Source organism: Nipponia nippon, unplaced genomic scaffold (genome assembly GCF_047370975.1).
Source record: "Nipponia nippon isolate SJK-2023a ecotype South Korea unplaced genomic scaffold, ASM4737097v1 scaffold_1, whole genome shotgun sequence".
NCBI lineage: Eukaryota > Metazoa > Chordata > Aves > Pelecaniformes > Threskiornithidae > Nipponia > Nipponia nippon.
This window is the reverse complement of record NW_028262290.1, coordinates 28,313,583-28,334,435: the sequence shown is the minus strand read 5'-3', so window position 1 is coordinate 28,334,435 and position 20,853 is coordinate 28,313,583. Positions and strand designations below refer to the sequence as shown.

The window sequence follows — 20,853 nt, the reverse complement described above, 5'->3', positions numbered from 1 at the left end:
GCTTGGGAATGGAAAAATCCCTTGCAGAAATATCTGGATCTGTACATCTCAGTGGTGGATCACCCAGGAGATAGAAGAGCAGGTAGTAGAAAGGCTGAAACTTGCTGAACTGCAAGAGCAACTAGAGGCCAACCTGGTATTCAGCTTTGTAATCCACACCAGTTCTGGCTATGGAATTTCTGACTCTCCTCCATTTCCCTTGAACTCCAAGATCGGTCCACACATGCTGCCAGTGTAGGCTGGAATGTCAGTAGGTGGGCAGGGGTGACCTAGGGCCTGCCAGGACCCCTCATGTTTTGAGGACCTGTGCACTGCATTGTACATTTGAGATTGGACTCCTGATCACAAGTTGAATGAGTTTGTCTTTGAAGGCTATGGAGCCAAAGTAAAAATCTAAGCACTTGAATTCCAATTTCTAGCACAGATCCTTGCCAAAGATGAAGTTTTGAAGTTTCTCCAAGCATTTTTCTTGAACCAAGCTTGATGCCTCAGGTGAAAAATGACATTAAGCCAGATGGCATAGCTGTAGAAGCCATATGAGTAAAAAGAGAGAGTCCTAGAAAAGGAAGTAAATTTAAATGCTAAAGAATAAAAATAGAAAAAATAACTACAAAAAGAACTAAACTACACTACAGAAAGGTTTGAGCAGTGCCTTAAGTTACAAGTAAAATTCAAGTTAGTGACCGAGAGGAGCTAAGACAATGCAAGAATGCGCAGGGGGTGGACAGAAGGGGGTGAGGGATACCACTGTACCGTGGCTGGGGTAGAACGTGGACCTCCCCACCACTGACCATGTATGTCCTCACCCTGGAGACGTACCTACAGACAATCACTTAAAGGAGAAATTTAACTATACAAAGTATTATACTCTTGCAGGTGGATCACTTGATTGAAGCAATGCTTGTCTCTACAGTGACAGCAAATAATGAAAGCAAGATAAGTATGTGAGTTGGTTGTACTTTTGAAAGGTACTTCTAACTCCTCTCTTTGAAACATAGCTATAGGTGTTTGATTTCTTAACACAAAAGGCAATCACATCGGAAAATGAAGATTAATGTGTCTATATTTCTAACATGCAGGTGCTGAAATATTTCTTTCTCAGCGTAAACACGCACAGTGCCTGAAGTACAGCTACTTGCAGCAAGTTGATGGGCACCAAGCAACGCAAAATGGTAATTCATCAGCATTGCCAGGCTGCAGACTCAAGGCAGAGCAGCAGCTGCTAACAAGTGCTTTATGCCATAAACCATTATTTTGTGTTCAGCCTCCTCCCATTCCTTGCTGAGGAATGGAAAATTTGACATTACCACTGCCTGCAAACTTTTCACAGTTTAAGTCCCTGTTGTGGTTCTGTTACACTCAGCGTATGTTGGACTAGAAAGTACAACGCAGAAGCACAGGTGTCGTGTTTGCTGAAGTATGAAAAGAATTGAAAGAAACTTATACAAGCTATGAGGGTTGGTTCATCTGCCACAATGTGAACAGGTCAACATTCAACAGAAAGAATGAAGGTTGTGGTTTCATGTGGCCAGGGGTGAAAACACAGACTCTAATGGGGTTTTCTGTGAAAGAGAGCAGAGACTAACCTACCTTTGTCACCAGCTCTGCACTAAAAACACACGACATTACCATACACTGCTGCAGGTTTCATCAGTCCCATTCCTCTACAAGTGAAATAGCAGCAACACTTTTTAACCAACCCTACCCTTATTGTTGACTTACAAATATTCGTCTCTGCACTAGTCTTGACTTTTAAATAAAAACAACACAAGAGAGTTAACAGATCAAAGAACAAAGGAGAACTATAATAAGTAGAAGAGAATTTTATTGTGTGGGGGGGGGTTGTGTGTGTGTGTGGTTTCAGATAGGCTATTAAGCCTTTATTTTCAAAGTGAAATACATTCTTATGAAAGTTCTCTCTGTTTACACTGCCCTAAGATACGAATGAATTTTATTCCATTAAACATTTCTTCCAGTGATATACACAGTTATATAAAAAAATAAAAATGGTTACTAAATAATGGTTGCTAAGTAATGATTACAGAAAAGGTTTTACAAACAGCAATAGATTCAAGAGGTCAGGAGTGAAAAAAGAAAGAGAACATTAAGCTAAGTAGGAACAAGCTGCATGAAGAAGCAGTATAAAGAGGCTTTAAGTTAACAATAGCTATTTTTCTGAATAAAATTTTTCACAGCTGTAAGCAATATTAGATCACATTTTAGGACAAACAGCCTAGACCATAATGGCCGTCACTGAACAATCATAATTTTACCAAAGCTCTCGATGCTGCCTTTATTATCAGAAACTTTCAAGATTCAGAGCAACAAAGTGTCTGACTACAAAAAAAAAAAACAACCTAAATAAATTCACATGAACATAAACTGCCTTAAAAATACCACCCAAAAATGACATCTTTGGAATGAACTTACATTCTAGTATTATTTTCTGTTCTGTTTTTCTTAGGACATCAATATCTCTTAGGACTCAACATTTTATGCATAATGCAATTAAGATGTTAAATCTTGATATATAATTTAATTCATTAGTTAATGTTAAATGTGTCAACTTTACTGTGAACACTCAGCTAGACATCTTATCATGTAAGCCTTTTCCTATCCAAGACTAGAATTTTCCATTACTGGAAAGAAAGATATTTCTTGTGGGTAAGATTTTGCAGTTGAGTCTCTGAATACCTGAGTGCAATTCTCAGATTCTCGGGTGCATAAATATGTATTGAAGATTTACCAGAGTTATTCAGTTTACCTGTTTCAAGTTAGACTTCCTCAAATGAAAGCTACCCAGGCTTTGAAATAATATTCAAGCTGCTGTGATGTCATTGATACCATCTTCATTTCCATTGCACTGAGGCAACTGAGGGAGTACCTTTGCACAATATTAAGCTGAATTACTCTAAGAATTATTTTCCAAACAATTACGAGAGTCTTTCTTTGTCCCTCCTATAATCCCCTGTTGGAACCATTGGATGCCAAAGGAAGACTACAGGCATTAAAGTGGCATTTCAGTGCTTGTGTTAGTGCTTCATTTGTGATTAGCCTATACTACCAAAGGGTCAACTAGTTTGAATTAAAAACACCATTTCATTTGAGTGAGGGGATGTGCTTGTGGGCATGGGATCTTGGACTGGACACAAACTCTTCTCAGTGGAACAAACCTACTAGTGAAGCCTCAGCTGATTATTTAATCTCTTTATAACCCAGTAACTCCATCTAAGAACTGGAAATTGTAATTTCTCTCACACATACGTTATATGCCTGATCTGTCCCAAGCTCTTGTAAGACCAAAAAATCAGCTGTTGTAAATGGAAGAAATTTTCTAATCCACTTCAACAGTTTTTAGATAAGGTTTTGAAACACAGGCTCCTGTGTGTGAGAAAACAGCCCAGTACATTGGGACCTATTTATTGATTCAATGTGTAGGAGCTTTTGTATTGAAGATAGCAAATCATCTTCATAAAGATATACAAAAAACATTTTAAAAGTATTCTTTACCTTTCTTCCCTATAACAATATGGCTGTTTCTGTATGTCCAGGAAAGAGGAACCACTGTATCAGTTTTAGCAATGCTCAGTTCAAACTATCTACACGAAAGGGACTTGATTCAGCATTGAAAACTGCTGCTATACAAAGTGTGCTACAAGAGAGCAAACTTGGTTGTGTCAGTTCAGTATCTATGCAATTGAAAAACTGTAGGAGGGAATTAGCCAGCACTGCCTAAGTGAAATAGATAATTCTTTAGACCTATTTAACTCTGGATATTGGAAAAGTCACTGCTGTCACCCCCTGTGAAATACTACAAACTCAGTAAATAAGAACACTTTGTCTAGCCTCGCATCTCTATCTGCCATGCAACAACATTGTCAGATAATGACAACCAGAGGTGAAAGTAGAGATCCAAGTCCAGAATGTACATATTATGTGCATTGTTAGTGGTTATTTATTCATCCACTGCCTAAATAGCTGTAGTTTGCATGATTTTATCAAAGCTACAATACACATGTAGTCAATACCCCTCAATCACACTGTTTCTTTTCTTTTCACACAATTGCAATTGAGTCATTTCTCTGTAGAGCTGATGATGGCTTTTCATATCAATATTACTCAGCTCTACATGTGTGCTGGTAACAAATTAGAGTTACTAATGATTGATACACACCTCATTGGAGTCTATGCAAGACCTGTATTGACTATTGTGCAAAAAAACATCAGTTTTTTGACTCTTCTACTGATGCCAGCTAATGAACTCCAGCCTACAGAAGAAATTTCTCTTATTAGGCTCCAAGGGGACCAGTTTGTACTTTATGTTCATTTACTTTTGGGGGCATGGCTAGATTATCTTTAATCTCTGCTCTGTCATTATTATGTAGTGTACTCATATATGCTTTCTTGTGTTCTTTTTATTTATACAGCTGAATAACATTTTGCTATTTGTTTAATTTCCTTTACAAAGTCTGGCTCGGACTGACTTTTGGCATGTCTCACATTATCCCCATACTTCTTGATCTCCTAAACATAATTGCATTGCTGAGCAGGACTTTTTCCGGTTCCTGGTAGGGTGTCTACTTACTCCTGTGATTTGCTTTGTGGTTTCTATTCATCCAGTGAGATCTGGAGCCCTATCCTAAGATTTCCCCCAGAGTTCTGAATATAAATTCCACACAGTTTTTTGTCCTTTTTACACAATAAGATTTCAAGCCTCCAGTTGCTACTCCTTGATCTTTTCAATGCAACTGACTTCACAAATCTTAACAACATGCTCATTCACACCCCAGATGCCAGCCACCATATTTCCTCAGCAGTTGGAAAACAACTTCTGGCCACAGAAGCAATCAAGAGACATAGTGCCTTCTAACAAAATGCATGCACCAGCCCACCAACCAGACAGCTCATCTTCCACCATCAGCTTCTTTGCGTTGCCCACTTGCCTTAGTCTTAGGTGACTTGCCTAATAATATTCACCCCATCTAGCCTGGCCTCTTTGCCAGTTTTGGACAGATCTCATGAATGTCAGCCTGTCACTGTTCAGAGAAGGATCCACAGACCGATAACTGAATTCTGTTGTGTACTCACTTATGAATCTTCTCTAAGAAATTCACATATAATATCTCCCCTTGTGTTTAACAAAATTTGGAACTCTCCTTTTCTATACATTTGATCTTTAAAGTATCAAATTCATTATATTTATGGTTTCAATGTTCTGTCAAAACCCACAAATTTTAATGATTAATCCATGTCATCAAATAGAGCTCTTTCTATCCATATACATCCTATCTGCAGCCAAAGAGGACAATTCATCATGCCTGCAAACTGCTGACCCATTTTCCTGACAATCCCTAGGAAATAATAGGTCACATTAACTTAGGTCATGTTAGGGAAAGAGGTCATATTAACCACCCTTGGATACCCATCACACTATGACTACTTTGCATGCACACCCTGCCATGCATCAGGGTTGTGCTGGAGGTGATTCATTCCTTTTCAGCTAGCAGCTGCTTCCTGACCTTTCTGACAAAAAACTTAAGTCTAGTGAGTGCTGCTCCCTTTTTTTGATGCCATTTTCCTGAACACTGTCACCTGTTCTTGGTTTGATGGATGTCTCCTTCACCTCTCCCCGGTCTCTTTTCAGGCTTGCACATGGAAGTCTTTATACTTTGTACATGGAGGATCCAGTACTTGCCAGCTGACCCCCTGGCTCATTTCCATGCTCCCTGGCACCACTTCAACACCAGTTAACATTCTTTTGGCAGCTCACCCTGACATGCGTATTGGTGAATCCCTCTCACTCCCAGGAAACAGTGAGGCCAGCAATGATCCTGGCCACAGCCAAAACAATATACACAACAGCCAGGAGTGAATTGACCCTTGGTTGTTTCAAACACCATGCAACACGCATGAGTTGATGCTTTGAAAATGGATTGTACATTGGACCATATGGTGAGGGGCATTAGAATGACTGGAACCACTCACTTAGGAGGGATCAGCACCAGGGGCTTCAAGGTCTGAGGGACCAATGTGAAGGCATGTGTTTAGATGGACTGAGGGGGCTCCAGTGCCCTATAACTTGTGTGGAGGGATATAACTGCTATGATGAAGAATTACGCTCATAGGAGGAGTGGCAGTGGCCAGGCATGCAAACTTCATCTCTGCAATCATTCTATACCTGCAAGGATATCTTGACTTCTCCAAATAAGTGAGACTAGGCTACAAACCAATACAGTTTCTTCACTCTGCAAGAGAACAGTGGAAAGAGCAGCTGGAGAGGTGCCCATGGCACCAAAAAAAATTTACAAGGTATTTTTAAGAAGTTTTCTAGCTGTGCATACCGCTGCTTGGCAAAAGTACCAAACAAATCTTGCAGCCAATCTTTGTTAAAATGTCACCATCTTTAATACAAGTAGGTCTACTTAGTACATGACCTCACAAGAAGTGCAAAAGTGGATTATTGACTCAGAAAATAAACCTATTAAGCTTTAAAATGCAGCAAGGACATTAAAAAGAAACAAAAAAAAGAAAAAACACTGTAAAAATTTCATTAGAAGCAGTACCTTCTCAAAATGTAAAAATTTTTGGACAGTAAGTACTGCAAAGCTTTCATTATCAATGCCATTCTTATTGTTTATGCTGTATAATTATGTTTAAGACTAGAAAAGTAAATGAAAACTACTCAGTGAAGCCATTAAAACAGCAACATTATCTGAAAAGCAAATTCTAATAACACATAAATTTAAATCTCATAATAATCTTATAATAGGAGAAGAACTCCTGTTATTTCAGCATATACACTGCTGGCATGGGGTGTAATTTAGCTTGAATCCTACAGCTCTGTCAGACCAACCAATGGCCTGAGTGCCTTGATAAACTGCAAGGAGAACAGATGCATAATAAGATAACTCAGACAGCTTGCTAAAGTTTCATCTGCCAGTGGGACCCACTTGGTACAGCCAGAGCCCTTTGCCAAGTCTACTTTCTCACACTGTATAGATGGAGTTGCTCCAGTAACAGCTCTCATCTTCTATCCAGCTGCTACTCATACACACAATCTCAGAAAGAGAGCTTTTATTGTGCATTAATTACAAAGGCCTATAAAGAACAATAGGACCTACTAACTACTCCTTAGCAAGTCATTCAGTGTTTTTAACAGCCCGTTTTTAAAAGCCCATTTTTAAAAACTTAGAGGTGGCAAAACTCAGCTCTGCCCACCTAGCCACAGAAATGATTCAGGGTAAAGTGAACCTTGAGCTCAAAAGAATGTGAGGGATCAACATCAGAAATCAGGCTTCGGTTTTATTAAGCTCTAAATTTTTAACAGAAAACTCTGACACTGTAGAATTATTGATTTTCTTATGGGTAGTTATTGAAATCATTGGACTTCTCCGGCTATGATATTGCAATTTTCATTAGAAGTTTTTTTTTTCTACATGTACATTTCCATTGCAGAGGCTTAACTCCTCACTTGAATTGCTCCTCTAACGCTAGCCTAACCTTGAATGAGTCATGCTATGAGGAGGCATCTGAGCTTCAAGTGTGACGGATCTGCTGTCCTTGGTCATGTGTATCTCTGATTTCTAGGAAGTAAATCCCACGGTTCTGTGCATTGCAGCAAGCCAAGTTTTTCTGTAATTTCTTTGCTGAAATATAGTAGGAGGACTTTTCTGAAGTTTCTAGAGGGCATTTTAGCCTCCAGGTTTAGCCTGGAGAAAAGAAGGCTCCAGGGAGACCTTAATGTGGCCTTTCAATATCTAAAGGGGGCTTATAAGAAAGACAGAGAAAGACCTTTTATCAGGGCCTATAGTGACAGTACAAGGGGCAATCGTTTTAAAGTGAAAGAGGGTAGATTTAAATTGGATAAGGAATAAATTCTTTATGATAAGGGTGGTGAGACACTGAAACAAGTTGCCCAGAGAAGTTGTAGACGCCCAGTGCCTGGAAGTGTTCAAGTCGGGTTGGATGGGGCTTTGAGCAACCTGATCTAGTTGAAGATGTCCTTGCTCATGGCAGGTCCCTTCCAACCCAACTCTGTGATTTTGTGATTCTGTGATTCTATGATTCTATTTCTTTGCAAAAGGCACAAAGGACTAACAATACCAAAATACCAGTTGCACCTAAAGAACAGAATAACTTTGCTAGTAGTACTTAAATTAAGATATTAAATCCTCTCTTTTCCTCCATTAATGCTGGTGCACACTCACAGTGTTGCTTAGAAAAAAAAATCATGGGGTCTTTGCATAGGGTAGCATTCACATGGGGAATCAAACCTCTCAAAAAGGATGGTCAGTCCCAGACTAAATGGTGCCATGAGTCTCAGTTTCAAGGGTCCTTACAATGGCCCCTTCCAATGGCTTGGGTGAAATTCCCCAAATCACTGTGCTGATGCATTCTTATGATCCAGAGGTTTGCTCTGTGCAGTGCAGTAAGCAGTCTCTCAGGGTCTGTACTGTGATGACATGATTCTGCGTGATTCTTACTTGGTCCCATACCTATTTAATATGAGTCCTCCGTTTTGGTGTATCCCAAAGTTGTCCTTCAGACTTGACAGTCCTGTGTATCAAAAATTTGCAGATTCTTTTGATATATTTTATGCAAGTGATTCATATCTTGCATTTTTAAATATTTCCTCATTAATGTTCAGATTATTCCTGCCATATATGGAGGAAACATTCAACATCCCATTTGTTTGGAGGTTTCTTTTTATTGAAAACATAATAAATAATGTGTTAAAGTGAAGAAATAATGGTGTAAACATTTATAAATCATGGTTATTCAGAGACATTCCCAATTTATTACTTTAAAACTCCCAGGAAGTAACAGAAATTCTTTTGGTATTTTATATTAGTAAACAATTCGCTCTCTCTTACTTTGGCTACCATATACATGTAGATAGCATAATTGTGAAATGAACTCTTTAAATGCAATACATTAACCTCCATTAACAAACAGCTTTTTGCTTAAGTAATGAAACAATATCCAAATATTCCACATTACTTACTGCAACAAATCAGCATTGTCCAGACACTCTAAATGAAGATTACGCATGCACATGTACTTCTGGTTAAGCATCCTAAAAAAAACCAACTTGAATTTCAGTTTAGATGTACCCTGCTTCATTAAGCTGACTGATTCTATATTTTGGGGGTTGGGTTTTGTGAAGCTGAGATGCGCTAAACTAGATAAAAACTGTTTCCCTTTTATAGATCATGAGTAGGGCAGGGTTTTTTGTAATATGATTTCAATCCTAAGGTGAAAGACAATGCTCCCAAGTTTAGTCTGGTGAATTTAGTGAAAATTTTGCTTCTGTAGTGAGCTTGGAGTCAAGATATCTGGATTATGGTCTTGGAGGCTACTAAATTATCCATAACTTTTTTTGGGTCTTTCAGAATTACCAGGCTGGATTATGGTGAAAATGAATGATTTCCATACCAGATCTTTCAAATCAAATATTGTTCACTTAGTCAAAACTGAGATAATTTTCAAACTGTGTAGTTTCTCCAATCAGCTATCAACAGACTCCAGCAAAACAAGTTTTAGAGCCTGAATATCAATGAAGAAAAAGTTCAGAAACAGTTGGGGGAAAAAAACCCAACATTCTAGCATGGGATTTTTTTCAGCACAAAACCAGACATGTCAATGATATTTTTATGTCCTTTATATAGTAAGTTGTAGAGTGAAGCCAACCAATCTGCAAAAATTGCACGTGTACCGTAAGCGAGCAAATATTCCTCCTATTGCCTGTGCTGTTTGATCTCACAGTTTAGAAGAGAAGCAGAACTATATTTAATGACTCATGCAGCCAGAATTTCAATTTAAAAAACCATCCCTGAGCTCTATTGTTCTTTGAAATATGAAACCCCCATCTCATTTTCCTGCTGAGAGAGCTTGAAACGGATGACGGCAGGATCCTTCCATTCAATAGCTGACAGGTAGCCGGCTGCCAGGACCCAAATTCACAGGGGTCAGGGGTGGAGGTGAATGTTATGCATCCACAGACAAGTCTTATAATAGCCAAATGCAGAAGAGAAGGTTTTCAAGAAGCAACCTTCACAAGGATGTCAGGAGCAAAGATTAGGGAATGGGGAAGATATGCTTCAGCCCCTTGTATTTCCATGTTAGGTGATGAAGTCTATAACTGAAAGCAGTCTAAGGACACTGTTAAGTGACAGAAATACTGGAGATATTTTGTCAATATCTCAATTACCAGGTCCACAAAAATAAATTATTCATGGGTTACTCATGTGCTATGTCATCATCACAAAATGGTTTTGTTAGTACTGGCTTTATTATTTAATTTCTTGGGCTGAATAGCAGATTCTTCACTCCCGCAGAAACATTCACACTTTCTGTTTAAAAGAGAAGCTGAGGTTCATCACTGTAATGCAAGTAGCATAAATATTTCTTCTTTTGGAGTTTCATCTTTACCTGTGCAGAAAAAAAGGAGTCCTCATGTATATTCCTATGCTGTGGCAGTGAGGGGTAAGATAATGCAGAAGCCAAGCCCCTTCAGCTGCTCTCACCCAAGTAAAGTCTCACACAGGTTAATATGGGGCAGATGATAATGGAAGACCTTGCAGAGCTGGTCAAGAAAAGCAGATAACTGAGTCCAGAACAAGACCATTGCCAATAAAGAAAAGGTAAAATTAATAGAGTTTGTAGGCATTGAATGGGGTAATAAGGAATCTGGATATCTATAGAAACAAAGCAGGAGAAAAGAGTAAAAGCTTTCACCAATATTCTGTGCACAACAGTGATACAACAGATGTTGTGCTGGGGTGGAGCACAGTGACTTTGATAATAAGGAGTTTGCCTACATTTCCTTCCTATTTTCCCCTGCTTCATGTTTGTGTGCTTCGAAAGATAGGTAACACCAATTTATATTAGCTTGAACTTATTCCTGTTATATCCACTCTGCAGGTAGCTTATTTAACTTGAAATGCAAAACCATTTCACATTCCAGGACCTAGATGTCCATGTAGATAGTGTAAGAAGTGAGCCATTTGAAGTTCAGATCATGGGTTGTGATTTCATAAGCATTTATTGATAGGAAAGAGTTTGTATATATTCCTGTCCTAGCCAGTCATCTCAACTGACTTTAAAATTTCAGTTCTGATATTCTTTAAGTATGGCCATCTCTGTTTTATAAAGATAAACTTTATTTCCTGAAACTCCCTAGTGAAGCATTGTGTTTTCACAAGTGAGGTATCTTGATTATATTTTGCAAAGAGGGATTTCTGTGTCTGTCACATTGTAATATAAATCCCATATCATGTATGAATGCATCATTTAAACTCACATAGGTTTATGGCATACAGTGACAGCTCTTTCTCTCTAGAGTCCACTGGTAGTTTGATAATGGTCTTGGACCTTGACATTCGTGCCTTTAGGCAACTGACCTACATGGGACATGTACCAGCAAATTATGTTGCCTGTAACTAAGGGAAAAAACATACATGATGAAGATAAATCTTCCTTTCTTACTAACAGAAGAAAGTGGTAAAAAGCATCCTTGATTACGGATATACAGAGAACCTGAAGAACTAAAAGGCTGTTTACGGTGAAGTGGGAGAGTGCTGATGGAAAATCACTTCGGCAGCATGTGAGGAAACGGAAAAGTGAACAAAAGACAAAAGAAACAGTCCATGAAAAACTTCCTGCCTACATAAAAATCCCGCATCGACCTTCCTATCTCTACGGAAATTGCAAGTTAAATGTTTTATCCCTCAGATTCATCATTTTTAAGTAACTAAAATTTATAAAATGTTTCCAGAATTGAGTGGTCGTTTATGCTAAAAGGCTCACAACATGACACTAATATGAGATGGGGAATTACAGAACTGCCATTGCAACAAGGCATTGGTAAAAGTCTCGTTTGGAATATCATGTACTGGGCTGGTCATCTATGCTCAAGAAAGATAAAATTGAACTGGAAGAGAAGCAGAAACAAGCTATAGCATTGATTAAGTCTTACAATGAGACCTTGCAGAGCTTGGGTTGTTTAGCTAAGCAAAACAAGAGATGGAAGAGGATATGACGACTCTAGAAATATGTCTTTGGATTAATATCAAGGAGAGAAAGAATGGCGCAAGCTAAATAGAAGCACTAACATTAAATCAAATTACTGAAAACTGGTCATGAATAAACCTGTTCTGGAAATTCTTAATATCTGAGGAGCAAAATTTTAAGAGTATCCACATACACCATGGGAGAAAATGAAGCTAAATTTAAGATGAACTTCAGTACAGGTATGAAAAGAGCTGTATAACAGAGTAAGAAAATGTCTGGGGCTAGGAAGTTGGTGGCTCACTTCAGTCCCCTAGACAGGGGCAATTACTGCCATGTCTTCAGACACTGCTCCTGCCCTCCAGCTGCCAGTCCAGAGAAATTCTTCTACAAGATCTGGGTAGTATTTGCCAGACCTGTGCAGATTTTTCAGCTGTTACATCATCTCAAATGGCATTAGGTGACCATGTTTAAGCTTCTCAATCAGGCTGTGAGTATGGGCAATCAAACTTCAGATATGTCATGTGTTACATAGGCAGAGACATATCCTAAGTACCTGGATCTTTATGAGCTTGAATTGCATTTATAATGTGTTCTCAAGGCTTTTTACTTGTCACATGTGGAGGCCAGGGAGGATTTGCCCACATGAATGCTCTAGTTTCTAGGGAAGGCAGGTTTTGCTTTCAGCTTTGAAGCTGAAAAGGTTTGCCATAGCTGCAGGGAGGAAGTTTACAAGATAGATTTGAGGGTCATAGTGCATTATATTGCTTCAGGCTGGTGCTAAGGGTTAAAGAAGATATTGATCAAGAGAGGGTTTTTCTTCCAAGTTTGAATTAAAAGGTCTTTTTTCTCTTGCCTTTCTGTATAGAGAGGAAAGTAGTCAGTCTTCGAGTGAGTTTTGTTTAACATATACTATGCTAGTACAGACACTGGAGATGTTCTCAGTTTCTCACTCATGCTTCCCATGGCACAGCTGTGACACTTAGCCTGTATAAGACTAAAAGTTCAGTACAGGATGATGGGAGATACTTTGCAGTCTAGAGTATTAGGTACATGTGGAGTCTCTGCAGCCTTTTGAACTACAGATTTTTTCCTCAGTTGCCCAGAGTTCTGGGTGTTCTAACTTGGATGAACCGTACTGCCTACAGATCATGACCTAGACTGTCTCTTCCAGCCATATGCTCCTATTTTTATGTCCATATCAGCATAATAATCAATACTGAATGCTGGGAGAACTTGCATTATGCTGTCCTGAATTTTCTGTGAATTCTAGCAGTATGTATTTTTACACTGATTAGCTAGCTCCTGGACATCTTTTTCCATGTGTCAGAATAAATAATTGTTATTTTATTTTAGATGTTCAGTGTCTTTGCTATGGACTGGCTCTTTTCAGGAAACATCTCAATGTGAAGGATTTTTTAAAATTATTTATTACTTTTTTAAATAAAAAAAGTCACATACATATTGGATAAGCTTGAAAAATTCTCAGGAAGGTGTGTTGCCACAGTTGCATATTGGAAAGTGTCCACACAACTGTAAGTATAAAATAGCAGCGTGCACGGAGAACATAACCTATACTGTATTAAATTGTGAGCATTGTATGTGCCATCTGAGTATTCAGTTGTTTTACCAGAGGCTCCTATGTGATTATGAGGAGATAAGTATAAATGGCCAGGTAGAAATAAAAAGCAAGAAATAAAACATTTAGAGATACAATGTTTCTGTAAAAAAACCTTCAACATACTTAATATCTGGGGAATTAATGGGAAAATGTATACCTGATCACCTTTTCCAAGGGAAATGAAAACTGGGATCTCACGATCTTGGTCCTCAGGTTCAAAAGTCCCCTCAGGAAAGGAGATTTGGGGGGAAGAAAGACAAAGCTACTTCCTGAGACAGCAGCTGCTTCAGGAGGAGACTGAATGTGAATCCAAATTGTCACAGGAGTGTGATGCTGAGTCAGAGCACCCTTATGGGAAGTGGCCCAGTTTAGGATGGGCGTGGGTTTACCAAGGAAAGTGAGCCAGCACGTAAGCCATGACGCTGATCCACCATCCTCCTCACCTGGATGTGCGGAAGCAGATCAAGATCCCGGTGCAGAGAGCTGTAGCTATTTTTTCCTGTAGCTCAGTCATTAGTCACAGCTCCCACCTGAGACCTGGCAGCTGACTCCATGTGAACCAGGCCAAAATCAACAGGCTAGCTACAATCACAGAATGTAGGAAATATATTAAAGGAAGTGGAATTAAACTAGCTGTCACTTCTTGTATTTTAGTTTATTGCCCTGTGACTGGGAATAGAGGCTGCTGGAGATGAAACAAGTGTATACAGGTACAAATGTTTCTCTCTGCTCTGCTGTGTTTTAAGCCACCTTCAGGGGTAGTTGAAAGCTCTATTTGACCTTGCCCTGAATAGGCTAGAAGTGCTCACTGAGGTCCAACAGACCTCAGTTGCTTACTTTCTGGTGCCGAGCTGAGATGGAGACCCTGACTGAATTCATATGTCTGGGCTTTGTGGTCGTTGACATGTTGAATCTGGATACAAATTTAGCATGTCAGCAGGTATGTTGATGAGTGAGCTCAGGACTAAAGTTCAGCCATAAAACTATTGCAACTTCCCCTGATACAGAGAGGCAAGGCAGAGGAAGTCTGAAGAAGACAGCTGTGTTTGGCTAACAGCTGGAGAGTGCTGAATTGTGTGTAGGAAGATTACAGAGTATAGAGTATGGATTACTTTATTGCTGTTTTCTTATGTCATGCAGTATTGCGGTGAACAGTATCTTGAAAAGGCTGTTGAGTCACTGTCTGTTCCTGCTCGCAACTCCTAAGAGCAGAACAGCAGGTACAGAATGTAACTCAGGCTTGTTGAAGCAATCCCGGCTTAGCACACAGGCATCTGATATCCAAGCACTCTTTTAGAAGTGTAAGAGCCACTGGATTCAATCCCAGGCAAGTGATCTCCTCTAAAGTCACATTCAGATCAGACAGTGATATGGGTGGAAGGACGATATACTTTATTTCAGAAGTCCTTTTAGCTTTGTCCTAGCAAAAGACTTAGTAACATTTCTAAGAAGCTAAGATCTCATTTTTTTATGGATTCATTGCATATTTATAAGCTTTGGTGCCTCTTCAAGGAAACTGGTAACACCTCCTTCTGCTATTTTCTTCATGGTAGTTACATCAGTTTTTAAAGACCTGATTAAAGAGCTTGTCTTTATCATTGTTTCCAACTCTAACTAGAGCTTTCCTTATTATATATCCTTTCCAGAAAACACAGCTTTGTATCTCCTGAGAATGTAAAAGGTCCACAAAATCATGTCTAATTCCAGAATCAATGTAATTGGCCTTTTTGTGTATTCAGTCCACCAAAGCACTGCTATCAGGTGCTGCTTTGCATCATGTTCTTGTGAAAAGAGGTCTAATAGAAGAGTTCCCATCCCTTCAGGAATACAGAAGCAAACAAGGGAGCTCTCTAAACACAGACTGGAGACAGAAATAAACTTGAATTTCTGGAGGTATTCCTCCTTTCTCACATCTGGGAAAGTGGGCGTCAGAGCATAGGCAGGATCTTTGTTCCTGACCTGCTCTACCGGTTAGTTCATTCTGTTTCTTCCACAACTTGAATTTTCTTTCTCCTCTTTCATTGCCCAAGGAGGTTCAGCCTGTAAACCCCAAAGTAGTACTTACCTGATTGTTACTATCCTGCTACAGTGGGACGACTCAGAAGGATAACTACTAAAAACATTGGTAAAAGAAGGGCCACAGTATGGCTCATATTGTGCTTCCTATACCAGCTAAAGTCAGTAGAAAGACTTGCACTGACTCCCCTACATTTTGGTGAAGTTGGAGTTTTATAGCTTGAGTTTGGAAACAGGGGCAGAAAAAACGAACTATAACTCAAGATCTGAAAACACAGTGTAAAACAAAAGGGCAAAGCTGAAAAAAATCTTTGAAACATAAAGAATTTTTACCCTTGAATTAACTGCTTGTAATTAAACATCTTTATAGCCATATTAGCCATCATGTGGCAAATTCCTTGTGTCCATTAATAAAAAATTAAAATCAAACATGATTTAAAAAAAAAAAAGAACAGGAATTTCTTATTCTATTTGGCAGAACACTGAGCAGCAGGCTACTTACACAGGTATCATCATCTCACAAGTCTTATTTTCTCAAGTGCCACAGGTGTCCTCTACTTCAATTTTGACTTCCAGGATACCACTTGCCTCAGACCTATGTCCCTGGCCTTACTGCTTTGCCAGCTAATCGTTGCATGAATCAGCCTCGGGAATAAAAGGCTGACTTCTGGAAGGCAGACTTCTGGAAGACAACTGATGATGAATCACTGAAGTTAGTAGGTGTTAGTCATTAAAATTGTTCTTAATGAATGAATCTCACAACGGCAAAAGCAGTACTCACCAGACAATGATGGAAGTGGCAGGATGTACTCATGCAATGCATGGAAACGACATGACAGAAAAAATCATCATCTAGGTTGCAGCAGCATCTGCCTTTGCTCATTCTACAGAATTACAAAGGGTTTACATTTATCGCAACATAAATAAGCATAGAGAAAAATAAGAGATGATAAGGAATGTTTGCTTCCACATGCCACAAATAAAGACTAGATGATACACAAATACAAAAGGGAAAAGTAGGGTGTAATTAAGGCTGACTTCTCACAGACATTGATGCATGCATAGGTGTTCAGGTCTCTTTTGCAAGCACCTCTTGGATCGGAGACAAATTACTGAATTTAAGTCATTTAAGCTATGTTTACCTCAGCAGGTAGTGTGTTTCAAAAGGAGAGAATCTGGAAGGTAGAAGAGTTGGTGACAAGGATGTGATGTCCACGTCTGGTTTAAAAGTTTTTCTGAAAACTAAATCTAATCTGATTCTGCTCGTTCAACACCCATTAGCAGTTGGAGCGCAGGTATCTTCCTGCAGCATTTCTATCAGTTTAGTTTCATAAAAAAAGAAATCCAGTCTGCATGCTCCAACAACATTCCACAGTGTGAACTCTGAGGACAGCGGGGGAATTCACAAACTTGCTCCTGATCCAAACTAGAACAATAAGGTCCATAGATGTGTCTACCTTATGTCTACAGTGTCTACCCAGCTGTATCTTTAGAGCATTCACATCTGTGAGACTACATTCCCAGCCTCCTTCAATTGCAAAGTAAGATACCATTGTTAAGGTATTATAACCCAATAGCTCTTACATTTCTTTGGCTGTGGTTTTATTGAAGCCTATAAAACATAGTCATCTCTTCCTTTCTGCTAAGGGACTGATTTAGCACCCACTGAACACTCTGAAATTCTTTCTGGTGACTTCAAGCAATTGTAGAACAACCTCCAGGTAAGCTGCTCATTCATTTGCTTTGAGTTGGATTTTTAAGTGAATTTAATTGTTATTCAGTAGTGCTGTTTTTTCTCAGAACCACTGCAGGACCTATTTTGTATTGGCAGGAGCAAAGATTTCTTCTGCTGAGAAGACAAGAGATGGTACAGAGCCAGCTACAGTTTCTGTAGTTCCAGCGCTTTTCCAACACCTTCCAACACCAACACCTTGGCAGCTGCTGCAGCAAAGTCTGACCTTAAGCACAGTATCAGGTATTACATCTACTGCTCTCTGCAGTAGCATCTTTTTTCACTTTTGCCATGAATAGGTGTATTTTGTATTGCCCTTTTTCCTCTGTTAGCCCAAGTCTGGCAGCAGTCTAATTTCACAGCCAGTACAAATACTACTTACATTTAATAAAAAGTCAAATATTCACCTGTGTAAAACCCACAGTTACTCTATGCTTCATGTTGGTCTGTCTAATGCTTTTCTTTCCTCTGTGCCCATATTTTTACACCATTACATTGTGAGGCATGTAACACAATAAAGTACTGCCAGCAAAAGCTACATCTCTGTTCATGGAACATATCCCTTTCCTCTCAGCAGTGTCTCTGCTGCAATGGGTATGGTTTGTATCCTCTAACTGAAAAGCGGGTCCCTGGAGGAAAGTGCTTGCGGCTCATGAAAATACAGTCGGACAAAAATGATACGTTCATTGGTTTTAATGTTTAACATGATTCCATGATGACCCCCAGTCCACATACCAGGAACTTCTAACCTTGATGATGTTGGGCAACAGAGAGAACTAGTTAAATAAATGTTCTTTTTGTTCAGCAAGGCACTCCCTATACATTCTATCATTGAGCTTTTTCATTGCAGAATAGGTTTGTTTGAAGTAAAACTGGCAGACTATTTTGTGATGAAATAATTGTTTGTTGGAAACGATGTGTCGAAACAGAAAAGTATTACTGAGAAGCACTCATGCTACTTTTAAAGGACAAAGCTTATCTGGTCAAACTCAGATGGAAGACAGATGTTCACTGACCTTAAAAGAGTTTCAGGCAGGCACGTGGGAGTAAGATTCCAGCCATGATGTTCTTGCTTTGCTTATTTCAGCCCATGGAGCCGAACCTCACACTCCCACATACCCAGCAGGTTTTCTGCTCTCTGGACTATTCAGTCATCTCCCTTTATGCTCTCTCCAAACAGATAATGTAGTTATCCATGTGAAGTGGAGTATCTCCAATCGGAATGACTGAGAGAAACACAGAGATTTACTCAATAACATGCTTCAGGCATTTGATTAAAATCTACCATTCCAGGGTTCAAATATCTGTTTCAGTAATAGCCTACGGAAAGGTAAACACATTGAGTGAAATGTAGACAGAAAAAAAGACAGCAGTTCAAATCCTTTGGCATGTTTGGACAAAATAAAGCCTTTAGCAGAGATCTACGTTTCTAGTGTGCCAACTCTCGAGATATTACACATTATAGGATAGATAGGTCTGTCTTTTTTTACTAACAACTTTGAAATGTCCTAATGTCATTTCAAAGTATAATAACCACACACACCCCAAAATATCAAATCTGCACAAAAATTCAGAAGGGGAAATGGGAAAGATTTTTTTTCCCTGAGTTCTTGCTTAACGCAACTTTCTGTAACACAGGAGTGGGAGAATCAGTACTGTGTTTTTCACTCACATGATCCTTTGAGATCTCATATTCCTTTAAAAAAGTTGATAAATTCATCTTCATTGATTCCTTGAGGTAGGTGTTATCCTCATTTTGAGGATGAGAAAAATGCAGTACAGAGGTAATAAGTCCTCCGTATCAAATAAAGTCATTGGCAGAACTGCAAAGAGAACTTAAATATATAGCCCTCAGCCTTAACCATGACATTATCCTTTTCCATAACATGTTCTTCCTTCCAAAGGTGCCACAGTCAAAGGTGAAGGGAAAGATGCTCTTTCACCTCAACTACTGATGTTTCTCCTTTTCTCCTGTTCCATGAGATGGGTTCAAGTACTGTCTATAAATCAAAGGAGAATTACGCAAATCATCCAGTCCTCTGTATTTAAAATGTATCCCCTAATCAAAGGAGTTTGAAATATTTTGGCCTTGGATCTCCTTTCCTAATGTTGAATAGATTCTACTGTACATTGGAGAAATTGGGGTGGGTTTTTTTAATAACAAATTTTTCATTAGAGCATCACACTTCAACAAACTATTTCAATGAACCGGTTTCTTTTTTCCAATGAAAACACGTTTTGCTGAGAAATTCCTAACCATTTGACTTTCAGAATAAGTTAATAACCTGAACCTAAATCCTGAATTCCTTCCTGAGGCATATTTCATCCTCTCAAAGATTTGATCTGCCAAATATAAAAATGTGGGAGTAGTACTAGAAATAACAATAGTTTATCATTTGTATTTTGTTAGGAAAGCAATTTTATTCATAGTGAAAATCCCCTAGGAACTTTCTTTTGACTGCAGTGACATCTACTGGTACTCAGAAAATTTTCTGAATATGAAGTAAGAATAAACATGTGAAAATGACACTAGGTATGGGGCCTATCAACTTGATGTTTTATTTCTAAGTAGGAGAGCAGAAAAAAAGCAGAGTTACAGAGTTCAGTCATGTATCCTCCCAAGGACTGAAGGCTTGCTCATGTTTCTTGATGTAAGAATAAATGGTTCAAGTGGAGAGAACACAAGTTCAACAGTGTTTTAAAAGGCAAAGAAACTAGATTACCTGATACATGGGGAGCAGATTGTTGCTTATTTTCTATTCTGGAGTGATTGAAAAGAAAGGAAAAGACTGCACTGGAGGGAAGAAATCAAGAATGCAGAGGGTTCTACGGAAGCAGCAGTGCTGGCAGAGGTAGCAGTTGGCTAATGCCTAGAGCTGTCGGGCATCTCCCTCCCTGAGGCATTGAAATGAAACACAAATACAGTGAAACTAGCACAGTGGTAAGCTAAGAAACTGAAATCCTACACAGATCACCCTTGAGCATCCAAACCTCATCTCCTGTTTTCTTTGTGTGGTGCACAGTTAATTACCGCCCCTCCCCTCCAGAAGACTGGATCCTTGACAGCATTGGGGATGTCTACATCTTCCTGCTCTTCACTAACATAGTCCTTGTTCTGCCTCTACCTTTCAAATAGATAGTGGGCGCCTAATAAAATACTATATAGGAGCTAAGGATTTTTATAAGATAGTCAGACAGGTATTTTTCATTGTAAATTCTCTTCTTCCATGTTTTGTTCATATTGAATTTAGCTGTAAATTCATAAGAAGCAGCATATGAGATATATTACACTTACGAAGCATCACAAAACATGCCTTTGAAGCAACACAATGTATAGTAATACACACAAAAGTTGTTTATACATAAGGATCCCGCTCATTTTCTTTCTCAAGCAAACCGAAAATCTCATATACTTTAATTGTACTCTATTTGGCAAGACGTACAATGGAGAAAGTATTTAAAAATGTGTCCTTTT

General features: G+C 38.9%; 1 long non-coding RNA gene across 4 annotated transcripts in view; it reads right to left on the bottom strand.

Moving 5' to 3' along the window:
- LOC148057278 (uncharacterized) overlaps positions 1–20,853 on the bottom strand; it is a 58,827-nt gene that overhangs the window by 11,926 nt on the left and 26,048 nt on the right. For 2 of the 4 annotated variants that reach the window (XR_015703051.1, XR_015703052.1), the window contains 3 exons: positions 18,395–18,604; positions 16,428–16,530; positions 16,159–16,339 (listed from right to left, as the gene is read on the bottom strand). This is a non-coding gene — a long non-coding RNA (uncharacterized LOC148057278). Of the gene's footprint in view, positions 1–1,938; positions 10,432–16,158; positions 16,340–16,427; positions 16,531–18,394; positions 18,605–20,853 lie in introns of those variants that run through there. The other 2 variants (XR_015703053.1, XR_015703054.1) reach the window with 2 other exon arrangements.